At 43.1% G+C, this 12,899-nt stretch overlaps 1 protein-coding gene across 1 annotated transcript in view; it reads left to right on the forward strand.

The window, feature by feature from the left end:
• Positions 1-1,254: 1,254 nt before the first annotated feature.
• Positions 1,255-12,899, forward strand: part of syt1a (synaptotagmin Ia) — a gene marked incomplete at its 3' end in the record, with an annotated part of 197,113 nt that continues 185,468 nt past the window's right edge. The window contains exon 1 of the mRNA XM_080491799.1: positions 1,255-1,380. The remainder of the gene's footprint in view (positions 1,381-12,899) is intronic.

Genomic DNA, 12,899 nt, shown 5'->3' on the forward strand with positions numbered 1-12,899 from the left:
CTTGTAGTCTGTGATTGTTGTGGTTGTTTGATGACATCACGGTCCGCGGTGGGGGTGGGTGGGGTGGTGATCATCTTTTTTCCACAGATGATCGTCTTTGTCATCCATAGTACGGCAAAAAAAAAAAGAAAAAGCATGTTCCCCGGGGTCACACACGCCCCACTATTTGAGAAGGACTGCTCTAAGGCAACGATTTCCAGTGAAAACACAAAACATTCCATCCATTTTGGGTGTCTGTTTACACGACAACGATGCTCGGAGCCACTGAAAACGCAACGTTTTGAAAATGGCTCCCAAGTTGGAAGTTTTCAAAAACACTCATCATGTAGACATTGGAAATGCTTCAAGTAATCTTGTGCACCAGAGTAAATACCTGTTCTGCACATGCTCAGTAGTTGGACAGTAAGAACATGTTTGTTTTCAGATTGTTGGCATGTAAACACAAGACTTTTCTGAAACAAAAATGCAAAAACGGTACGTTTTCACTTGAAGCGTTGTCGTGTCATCAGAACCTCAAAGTGTTTCTTTGTAACCTCTGCATGTGTTCGGAGGTCAGCTTGATCAGGTGCAATCACTCTAATGAAAGATGTCGACAGGCTCGGCCCTCCTCTCGGGAAATCATCTCCCCTTTAGGTTCTCGTTGTGTGCTTCTTTCTTTTTTTCTGTGCTGATGCACAAGCCAGGTCATGACTCACTGTACCCCCCTGATTCCCCCCCCCCCCCACACACACACACACACTCACTCATGCAGACAAGCTCATCAGCACCCAAAGGGAAATTTTTTTCAAAGTGTCCTTCAAGGTGACATGCACCCAGAAGGGTGAGAGACGTCGACGGGGCATGCTAATATGTGTTGAAAGGGTCATCTTAGGTTACACAGCGTTGTCCACCATCCTTGGCGTCTCCCCACTAAGCGGCCAATCGCAGTCAAGGACTCAATGATGCAGTGCCCCTCTTACTGGAGGGATTCCTCGGATCCGCCGCGTGACGATGCCGCCTTAGACAGCCCAGAGTCTCTCCTGTGTCCCTCACACCTCCTCCTCCCCGCTGGCTTCTTCCTCCAAGCCTTGCATGAGGTGTAACCGCTGTCTGTATTTGAACAGGAGACAATCTAGCGCCATCCACACAGCTCTGAGCAGACTGGCTGTACAGACGGCAGACAGAGTCATCAACCAGCCCTCTTTCTCTCCTCCGAATGAGGCTCCACCTCTCCTGCCTTTCTCTATCCTCTCCTCCCCTCTCTCCCTCTCTCTCGCTCTCTGTCTCCCAGCATCACACACACTCTCTCACCGAGACTCCTCTCTCCCACTCCAGATGAGCGCGCGTCCTTGTTTGTGCGAGCAGATCCGGAGCTGAAAGGTGTGCTGCCGCTTGTGCCAGGTAAGCCCGACTCGTTTCCTCTCTGAGGTAAAGTTCCAAAAAAAGAAGCGCTCCACCTTTTGTTGGTATCTGAGTGTGTGTGTGTGTGTGTGTGTGTGTGATGTATCTCAGTCTAGGTGACATAATCAGGAAGGGTGGGTGTGTTGAGGGTTTCACGGAGGAAGTGCACTTTTTTCAACTCCATTTCTCGGCAGCGTGTTGCTGTTTGCCACCTGTTTTCGCTGATCGACAGGTTCTGTTCTGTAGGTACAGGGCAGATCACAGCAGACGATCGATAACATATAGAACATGTCTGTAGTTGCGAGGGGAGACCACGGTGTGGATGTGTGGGAGGATGGAGAGACGGGGAGAGGAGGGGAGGGGAGGAGGATGGAGACGGAAGACGAACAGCTGCTTTCATCCCATGGAAGCTAATCCCTCCGTTTGTTCACCTCGCACCATCAGATAAAACGGGCAGAATGTGGCTTTGGTGCCCTGTGTCTGTGTATGTGTGTGTGGGTGTGTGTGTGTGTGTGTGTGTGTTGCCTCTCTCCACTTTTCTCCATCCTTCAGTTGTGATGGGTTTATCTTGTGCTGGGAGACTAGTGGCGAGCTATTGATTCAGAAATGAGCCTTTAATGCCATTTGAAAAGGGGAGCATCGCTTCTCTGACTTCCATCCTGCTTGGTTTTGTCCACTGCGCTGATAATCCATCATACGTGATCAATCATAATAATTAAATGTGACTCAAAGTTGCAAGCCTTTTGGCTCGGTGCTCTACGTACAGTAACTGAAAAGCTGCTTGACCCGCATGTGTTTCCCAATATCTGTGCTTTTGTTGCTGCCGGTGGGAACCCCCCGTACTGTAGAGGCTTATCACCTCCCACAGGTTGACTGATGGAGCGACGATTGGCTGCTTCTCGGCACTCGCCGACGGATGGCTGCCCGCTCTCACAAACATACCAAGCATATCCATGGTGATCGTAGCACGTCCTCGTTGACAAATCATTAAAACTCAGAGCGGTCTGTCACCTCTCCTGAAGATTACCTAATATCTACGGGGGTAAGGATCAGCCAATGCAATAGGAGAGGAAGAAAGGAAGGGGAAGGGGAGGCGTGGACGGGTTGCTCAGGTGTGGCGGTTCAGCTGAGTGCTTTAAATACATCAACCAGAAAGCTCCCATGTGTCCAATAGTTACCAGGAGACGGTCTCTCTCTTTCTCTCTCTCTCTCTCTCTCTCTCTCTCTCTCTCTCTCTCTCTCTCTCTCTCTCTCTCGCCACCCAAATCCAAATGACCCCTCAGCTCATTTCCCAAGGCAGAGCTCATGTTTACATACTCAGTGGGAGCTTCTGTAGATGCTCCATTTCATAAGCACTAACTGAATCCGACAGGCTGAGGCTCTGCACTGATGGATGCAGTTCGGACCGTTGGCTGGAAATCGCTTTTTGAAACACCTTCGGGGTTATTTTTTCCAGAAAACCCCGCTGAGCATCATCCTGACCCAAAACATTTATTTTTCTTTGCTATTTTCTTTTCAAATCCTTGAATCATATCATCAATTCCTCTTTTTGGCTGTAAAAAGCTCCACACGCATTCTGAGCATATTTACACAACGCGTCAGAGGGCTGATGTTGACTTCCTGTCTGATCAACCGGCCACTTCGCTGTCGCCCGAGGAGTCGTCATGTTTTATCGGGCTTGTTAAAGAGCTATTAACGAGGACTGATGTCCTCGCCATGCTGACCTTGCAGCATCTCGAAGGAACCTTTAAAAAAGCTGAAGACAGTCAGGGTAAAAGGCCAGATGTTGTTCATGCTGCCTACTTCTAAGAATTGATTAGGTTTTAGTTACTTCTTGAAGAAGTTGTAAAGTTACTTCACGACTCATTTGACTCATTCAGTTAAGTAGACGTTGCATCCGTTATTTGGAGGAAGATGCTCTAAAACATGAGTGCCAAACATAAGGCCCGTGGCCCAAAACCGGCCTGCAAGAAGCTCCAATCCGGCGCGCAACACAAACGAAGCAAATTGTAAACATTTTAAAGAAAACAGATTTGATTTCTTTTTTTTTTTCCTTTTACAAATCTCTTAAGAATAGTGAACACAACACAACACTGAGACTCGAGCTGAGTTATTGGTGATGCGTCCATGAAAGAAAACAAACTAGCCTCAAAGCCATGAGTTTGTAAAAACCTGCAAAATGCAACAGCAATAGGAGAAGTTGTTGGTTTTTTTGTCATTTTGCTGTATTTTGCAGCTTTAAAATTTACTTTATGTTGGGATTGAAGTCATTTTCGGTTATAATAGTTTGGTAACATTCTCACCACATGAACTCTGTGGCACAACTAAGAAAAACTTTAAAGTTTATAACAGCATTATTATTTTTTTTTGACACTCAAACTGAAACTGAGCTGTATGTGGCCCCTGAACTAAAATTAGTTTTACACCCCCGATCGAAAATCTTGATGTTAAAACTTCTCCTTGAAATAAATCTCAGGTTATCAGGTTATCTCATTGATAAAGTTATTTAGTGTAACATCAGTCACGTAGCCATTTGGACAACAGAGTGACTTTTAGATGAAGCCTTTAACATGGTTTTGAACCGTTTGGTGGAGCGACATTTTTCTGCACAATCCTTGAGAAATGTACTTGTGTAATGGTCCTGGGTCAAAGTGTTGTTTATTTAAAAAGGTCCGGGTTTCGTAAAGTGTGTCTGTGTCAGAGAATCCAGGTGTTGAACAAAGATCCAGACGTTTTCAAACAATTACACTGACAGAAAGTTGCGTCGCCTCATGAGTCTATGTTCAAGTACATCCCCGTAACCATGCTTTCCTTTGTCTCGTTCCTCTTCCGTTGTAAAAAGGAAAATCAATAAATAAGGGTGATGGATTATAGGAATATCACTTTTAGTCTGCTCAGTTGCTGTATAAAGTAATTGAGCTCTGTTGCTTATTGATTATGTATTAATTACAATCCACTCCAGTCACCATCGTGTATATGAAGGCTGTGGCTTTGATTTACAATACTGAGCTAATGTAGCATTCATCTGACCTTGAAAAGAGACATGGGAAAAAATCCAACACACCTTGGAGTCGACTTCAGATTAATCCATCATTAATATTTTAACTGCACATGAAGAAGAAGGTCAGTGAGATGAAGTTATTATATATGATGTTGTGATGGTTTTGTTTTAATCACAATGGAAATATAGGAAGTCTTACCCTGAATATGAATATTTATGTACCAATAATTTATAACATTTTATTGAATCAGGAGTCTGAAAGATCTTGCCAGGACCCATTCATTCACTCACTTAACATCTGGAAAGCTATTGTCAATCAAGGCTGTTAATGCATTATGGGCACTGTGCGTACAGACCGAGAACTGAGCTACTTTAGGAATAATAAGATGCATCTATCAAATACAGGAGTTAATAGAAATGGTAGCAAAGCTTGTCCATCGTAAATATTATACAGGCTGAAACTTGGAGATTTATTCTGGCTTTGGGTTTAATCTGTCTGCATGACAATCGATTTGTTTCATAGATATTTAATGAAACCATAGTCTTCCGAGTCTGACAGATGCCAACAAATTGTATGACGGAGATGTTACCATCAGTTCACTGAATGTTCCACTTTGCTCTCACGAAACCCCACAAATGCAATCGTTTCTACTGTAGTGAGGCAGCGTTTACGTCACATGGCAAACGGTATCAGCCCGGTTTGAAATCCTGACACCGATAGGCTAATTAGCCCAGTCTAAGACCTGACTCGTATCGCTGTGTTTGACAGGGCGTATAGAACTGCTTGATCTGTGCAGACCCACCGAGATAAGACTCAGATTACATGATCAATCCCAACACACCCGCCCTCACAAACGCACGCTTCCCTTTACACAATTCTATCGACACAGCTGAACCCACAGACCTGATGATACTATGAAAGTTCATTGTTCTCCTTTTGTTTGAAGATACAGTATGAGACGTCTGCACTTTAGCAGAATTTAGATGGACATATGCCGCACAAATCAAACTGGTTATGATGAAGTTTGCAATCAGTTCTCAGCTCATTTTCCAACGGTCTTTATTTACAATAATACATACATTTATGGTGTTTCAGGAATGGGGCTTTTCCTCACATAACACATTTTGTTCTGTTGTGAATTTTGCCCCTCATTCACGCTTTCTGTTAGACAACAATGTTTTGTATTGGGCTAATGCTGGTGGTTTAGTGTTTAGAAAAGAGAGAGACAAACAGGAGTTTGGTGAAACAGTAACACGCTGCATCTTACGGGGGAAAAAGGCTACTTCATGGTAACACCATTTGACTTGAGACTACTATTGCTAAACATAGGTTAGCAATAGTAGTCTGCTGACACAGGACTGAGTCAGTTCAAAATTAATGACATTCCCCTCTTGTAAACAGGAGTTCAGTGAAAAAGTACCTTAGTGGCTTTATTTTCTGGGAATAGGTCAATGCTCATGCTTGCATTGTGCTTCGTGACTAGGTCAGAGGAAAAACACTACTATGTGACTCTACAGATGTTCAATATACTACAGAACAAACGAAAAACTACAGTTACCTCAAGGTTGCTAATGCTAATCAACGGTTGTGTCGATACAGGCTAATTTATCGTTACATTGACATCATTCATGTTGTTCAAGTGTTTAAGATTGAGACTATTGTCATGTAGTAAACAGGAGTTTAGTGAAATATTATCAAAGGTACTTTTCAGTAGGCTAATGCTAACATTGTGGAAAAACACTGCTATGTGACGCTACAACTGTTCAATGTTGAACAACATGAATAGAAAGCTAACTGTTATACTATGTAATACTTAATGCGGCTAATGCTAATCAAATTTTAGAAAATTTTAGCCTCACTGTGACTTATTTCACGTTACAAGTAGGACAGATTGAGTTCAGGATTAGTCTTGTGAATAGAAATGTAGTGAGTTTGTTCCTTCGAATTAGGCTAATGCTAACAGTGTGCACAACTCTGGGACTTTAAATCACTTCATTAGCTTTAACTTATGCACGACTGTGTTTTTCATTCACAAAGACACAAGCACAATATTTCTAATGATCTCTCTCGATTGAGAGTCGCGCCCATAAAACGCCTCACAAGCCGCTCTTTCATATCTTTGTGGTGACTGTATGACAGATGTTATCTGAGGCACACATGTGCAGCGATGGTGATGGAGGGGAGAGGAGGGGAGGCGGTTTATTGTGACAGGTAGGTAGAGAAAATGACTTTTACGGGTGAGACTTCCTCCCAGTCCGAGCGCTGTAATTTAAAAACCCCCTTTAGGAGGAAATTGCTTTTGCCCTTCAACAACTTTTTAATATCCTGATTCATACTTAGCTTAGCGTAGCGTCGCTCCTGCTGCTGCGGCGGCCCAAAGGCGCCACGTGGGGAAAGTTATTAGAGATTAATACTATCCGTGGGGGTGTGGGTGTCCGCTGAGGGAGGCGGGGCTTGAACCTGAGCCCTCAGCATCGCCTGGACACACTGTGCCAGACACCCCCAATGAAAGAGTGGATGAATAATTACTGAAGGAAAAAAAAAATGGTCCTGGGGCACAATTTTAATGTTTTATGGTATAACACTTGTTTTTTTTAAAGTTACTCTACCAGAATCCCCATTTGAAAAATACTTCAAATAAAATGTATCACTTCTGCCCAGAGAATAATCCAATACACAAACAAGATCATTACCACTCATTACAACAGATTTCCAACCTGCAGTTGCCCAAATTACACCCAAATCGACATGTTTACAACCAAACAGGAATTTGTCCCCATCAAACTGTTTATTTTTTGCTCACTGACATCATTTTCGAAAACCTGCGCACATGGGTTTGTGGGATAATAAAGATTGTGTCGCGGCAGCTGCAGCGAAAATTACATTTAAAAGTTTCAGCCCCCAAAAAAAGCCAGACGTTCTCAAGGAAAGTATTCAAACCAAGAAAATAGTCTGCTAATTTTATTGGCTCCTGACTTAATCCAGGAGCTATTCCGCCTGGAGTCTGAAATGTTGTGAAACTGATCGTTGGGTTTTTCCTGTTGCAAATCGAGATATTGTGAGATTGAGTGTACAAACGGGATGTTGTGTTCACAATGCCGCGGGACAAGTCCGGGGTTTCTGTGGCCGCCAAGATGTCAACAAACTGGAGGATTTTCTGTGAAATTTGAATGCTGGAAATACGTGTTTGGATAAGTGTGTTGGCGAATTTCCTTCAGAATGGTATTGGCAAAGTATTAGAGATGTACATGAACAACTAAAACCGGATCCTCATTTAAAAAAATGTTCCTGTGTGGATTCTGGTAGAGTAACATTAAGCTAGCTATATCCGTACCTGAAACGCTGCATCATTTCACCAATGCTAATGTCTTCCATGATGTTGAGAGCACTTATAGTCCTCGTTTACACAACATTGTTTCAAAGGACAACAAACTGTTTTTGCATTTCAGAAAAGTTTACAAAGCAACTTTTTAAAAATATGACCATTCACACGGCAATAGCAGGAACACTGTGAATGATGTAGTTTTCCTGTTGGGACACTAGTGGGTGCTGTTGTTTGTTTTTGTAATAAAACTACACACACAAGCGAGCAGAAAACAATACGTTAGAAACATTAACGGTGGGAGAACACGGACATTCTAATGAACAGATGACCAAGTTGGATTGTTATCACAGTGACTGTCAACTATAAAAACTACCAAGTCCAAAGGGAATCTGGACTGGGGGTCATGACACTCTGGAGGAAACATTGTTCTGATTGTCCAGCTGAGCATGTGCAGAGCAACTGTTTACTCAGCCGGTGGTGTGCATGCACAATAGCAGCATTTCAGGAAAGTTGTGTTTTGCCTGGTTTCCGTGGAAACAGAGCATTTTTGCAAAGTTCCGCCTCGCGAGCCCTTTTCAAAAAGTTGCGTCATCAGTGACTCCAAACCCTGCTGTCGTGTAAACGCACACCGAAAACCAAACAAAAGATTTTCGTTTTCACTTTAGAATGTTGTCGTCGAAACAGGGTCTAACATGACTCAGGATTTACCTCTTCACTGGAGGCTTATGTCAGGAACTGCCTAACTCGCTCTTCTGGGCGTAATTGTCTTTTTGATGTGCTCTGTTCCCACATTTTATTATTTTCTTTGTCGGAAATGATTGAATCAGTGGTGTTCCAGGTTGATGTCGCTGCTCCGTATCGAGAGCTTACCTGTCAGCATGGAGATGAGAATTTAAATCACCAGCGTCCGTTCTTCACTCGCTCCCCCATTCATGAGTTTATGAGACATGAGATAAACAGATGCGATTTTCAGTGGGAATTAAGTCACCTGGAATGAGTATCACAGAGGCGAACGAGTCAATTTGAGCCAAAGTGACACATTTGCAAATCAGACGGTGACAAAACGAGACTTGTTTATGGAAGAAATGACAAATATTTTTTTCTGACAGTTCTCCATTATATCCAAGTAAACTGTCTTTTTGCCTCGTTACAGTTCAGCCTGCTGAACTAAACCCAACATTTAATCTGACTGATTTATATTGAATATTCTCACAATGATATTTTTCAATCTTACCAAGTCAAGTGCTTTCATTCATTTAGAAATTTGTAATCATCACTTTGTGATGGCAAGGAGGGTTTATTAGGTAAATAAACAAATGAAACATAGATTGCTTGAAATCAGGAGGAATGCTGACACAACTTCAGGTCAGCATTGAAAAACAAAGCTTCTAATCCATGAAGTGATTTACCAGACTATGACTTACTCTTTTTTCTTTTAGTTTATTACCCGATATATTAAAAAGCGAACCGAAGAACCAAAGAAAAACCTCCATTACCACTATATCTAACTGAGAAAATCACCAAAAAGTAAATGCTACATAGTAAAATGTATGTCAGATATTAGAAAATCATAGCAGAAAGATGCCAGATTGTGTGAGGAACTTGTAATTTTGATTAATCTTCTTGAAATCAGTCGAATGATTTCATACAAAAAAACAAACCAAACATTGCAAGTTATTTCATATATGTTGCCATGGATGTGTGTCTGCTGAATTACTGTATTTTTATGACTTCAAGTCACTTTTTTTTAGATGTTTGGCTGGTCATGCAAACATTCTTGGAAAACAAGTTATTTCAATATATGTCAAAATATAAGTACATATAAGTGGAGTAAATACCATCCGGGGTCAATGTACAACAACAGAATACTGCTGCAGTACAGAAGCACCTCTATTATTACCATAATACTGAAAAGCACAGAAGACTCATCGTGAGATGAAAAGTTTGTAACTGCTGTTAAATCTGAACATGGACAAATGAATGCACCTTCAAACACCAATATTTCTAATATTCCTTTTCGCTACACTTTTTTTTTGATTGGATACAACTTACACTCAGGCGCAACTTGGAATCTGCAAAATACTGTGCGGCAAGTCTTTGGAAACGTTCTCCAATATGCCCCAGACCAGCGGGACTCTCTTGGAGTTAGTCACAAAGCAACACGGCACCCAGCAGAGTGTGCAGAATACAGTGACTGTCATTGGATGAAGCAAGCCGGCAAATCACAATCGGCGTCGCCCCACAAACGACCTTGGTGGATTTCAAAGTGTGCGGCCTGCAAAACGCTATCTACCTCCACTGCACAACTCTTTTTTTTTTTTCTTTCTTCAATCCAGTCCTCCTGTGAGCCAAGCGAGTGTTTGACTCGTGAGAGCAGCCCGCTCAAGTGAGTCACGTCGCTGCATTGTTTCGCTACCAATCAAGGTCATTGCACGCTCATTAAGCTCACTGTGGATGGATTAAACTGGATGGATGCACAGTCACACAATCAGCATTACAGCCTTAATATTGTCAAGTGACCCCGCTGTGAAGATGATTTCATTCTTCTGCGTGATGCAGCGAGGTAAGAGATGTCATTAGCTGTTGAACTGGTGACTCCCTGTTTTCACTGTCAGAGAGCCCCCCCCCACCCCCCGCACCCCTCGCCCCCCACCCCCCTCATCCTGCTGCCTGCTGTGGAGGAGAAATTGCAAGGGAACACCGAGTGATAAGGAAGAGGCATCCCTCCTCTTTTTCACCGCCTCCAGCCATCCTCATTTACTGTTAGTCGAGGGGCATGTGTTGCCCTCCGCCGCGGACTTCAGAGATTTGCCTCGCGATGCAAACATCCCCGTTTGTCACCATGGCAACCAAGTCTCCTGCCTGCTGTAGGTTGTCATGCCAGCCGCCTCCCCCGTGTGCTCCCTTGCCTGTTAGCGCCGTACTGTAGCTGACACGTGCACGCCGCCTCTCCCTGATCCGTCTTGTTACTGTCTCTGCTTTTCTTTTTTTCCTACCTGTGATGGAGGGCGGTGTTGACAAAAGTAGAAACCAGTGTGTACAAAACAAGTGACATGAACATGAAGACAAACATGAAACTGTTGCTGGCTTTTCCAATTATTTTGGTTTAGGGTTAAAGGGTATCTGTGTGTGTGTGTGTGTGTGTGTGTGTGTGTGTGTGTGTGTGTGTGTGTGTGTGTGTGTGTGTGTGTGTGTGTGTGTGTGTGTGTGTGTGTGTGTGTGTGTGTGTGTGTGTGTGTGTGTGTGTGTGTGTGTTTTTTGTGAATTAGAACAGAAATGGCAAGAAAAGGGAAAAAAAGAGCTCATATGACGGAGGGCATTTCTACCTCATATTTACAATAGATTGAGTCACTTTGATGAGAACAGTGAAAAAATCGTGACTGAATGCAGCTTGAAAATGATAATTTTAAAACCACAGTGGTGATGTAGCCAGTACTCGGTACCCAGTTTAAACCCGGACTTTGGGGCCCTTTGTGTGAATTAATGCTGTTTAATTTGATCAGTAGTATCCCCATATTATATTCTTAACCCCGCTTCCCCTTCTGTGTTGTTTTAAACCAGGCAAATGTGCAAAAACGTAACACTTGTCCTGCTAAAATGTTCCAAAGCCATTATATCTTTTTTTGTGGAAATACAGTGAGTCCGGTCCACTCAGCTAAGAATGTGATTGAGTGAGTTTTCATTTGGTTTGGTGAAAGAATTCATCACGTATACTCTGCACCACCACCACCAACAACAACAACAACATATTTGAAAGTTGATTTTAAGAGAGATATATTGGTGTGTTAGCATAGCGATAGTAAAGGTTACAGTCATTGCATTTCATGTAGTAGACTTGCCTAGTTTTTAAACTGGATGCTCGTCATCCTTCCTTCCAGGCATTCAAACCGTGTTCCCTACATCAAGCCAGGACAAAAACCAAACTTTGGAGTTTTCTTCTTAAATTCTTCCTAAACTACTCTCGCTCTCTGGTTTCCACCCCCGTTTTCTTTCTTAGCAGCTGCTCGAAAACCCAATATTGTAAAGAGTTGCTCCGTCAACTACAGGAACGTTTCCACTCCTCAGTGCTTCCAGCCGGCAGCGCTAAGGGTCAATTGCTGGAATAATAGCAGAACCAGCAGAAGCCCGGCTGAACGGCTGAAAATATAACAGCAAGTGGTCTCAGTTTCCAACGCTCTTGTTTAGCTCATCATCCTCTAGCTCTTTCGTCCTCGACAAATGGAGCAGTCAGACTTGTTTGGTACTGCCGTGCAGCGCGAAGCGAAAGCTTTTAGGTCCGATATGTGCGTCGTTGGCGCGAGGCTCCTTCCATCCAAAACATGTCCACCCAGTCAGAGGAAAACACACTCATTAGCTCAACAGCATGGGGCTGATCCAGGCCCACTTTGGGATAATAAGTAGGCATCTGTTTAAATTTGATATAATGCTGTCGCACCGCATCGTCTGCGCTCTGCGATAGTGGCAGAAATGATTGTGCCATCTTTAATCTGTTTGACTTCTGCACTTTGCTGCTTAAGCTGAAGCATTCAGAGCAGCTTGGCTCGGTTTAATGGGAGATTTCTGACGCACCCTCGGCGTGAACTTGACTACCTCTTGAGACGATGAGCATCCTAAGACTATCATGATAATTAGAGTCCCATACTGCATGGACTACTCATAGTCATATTTGGAAAAAGATCCCCGACACAACCCGGCGAGTATTACATGACGTCATACATCAGCAACATAGAAAGCAGGTAAAAAGGACACAAAAAGGGAATGTTAATATGCCATTTGGATATTTGTTAATATTAATGTGAACTTCAAAAGCAAGACAGACTGTGAATTATGTTTTGCCAACATATCAAGAGGAGGAGGAAGATAGTTCATACAACTCCAGCAACTGAATCACCAGAGACATATGAAACTGCAGTGAGCTCAATGTCCCTCAGTAGTTTAACTGCTTTGAGCCGTGCTACATGCTACATGCTAAAGAGTTCCGGGGCTCACACACCAGCGATGCTACATGCTAAACATGATAAAATATGACTGATACGCTTATTAACAATGACCTCGGTCTATAGTCTACAGTTGGTATAGCGCAGTGCGTAGTGTCTATCTAGTGTCTATGCGGACTGTAGATGCAGCAGTATGCTGGAGCCTTCGAGTCCGTTGGCGGTGACGTAGCGCCGACACAGGATGTGGTTCACGCC

Source organism: Lipophrys pholis (assembly GCF_963383615.2).
Source record: "Lipophrys pholis genome assembly, chromosome: 22".
In the NCBI taxonomy this organism is placed as follows: Eukaryota; Metazoa; Chordata; class Actinopteri; order Blenniiformes; family Blenniidae; genus Lipophrys; species Lipophrys pholis.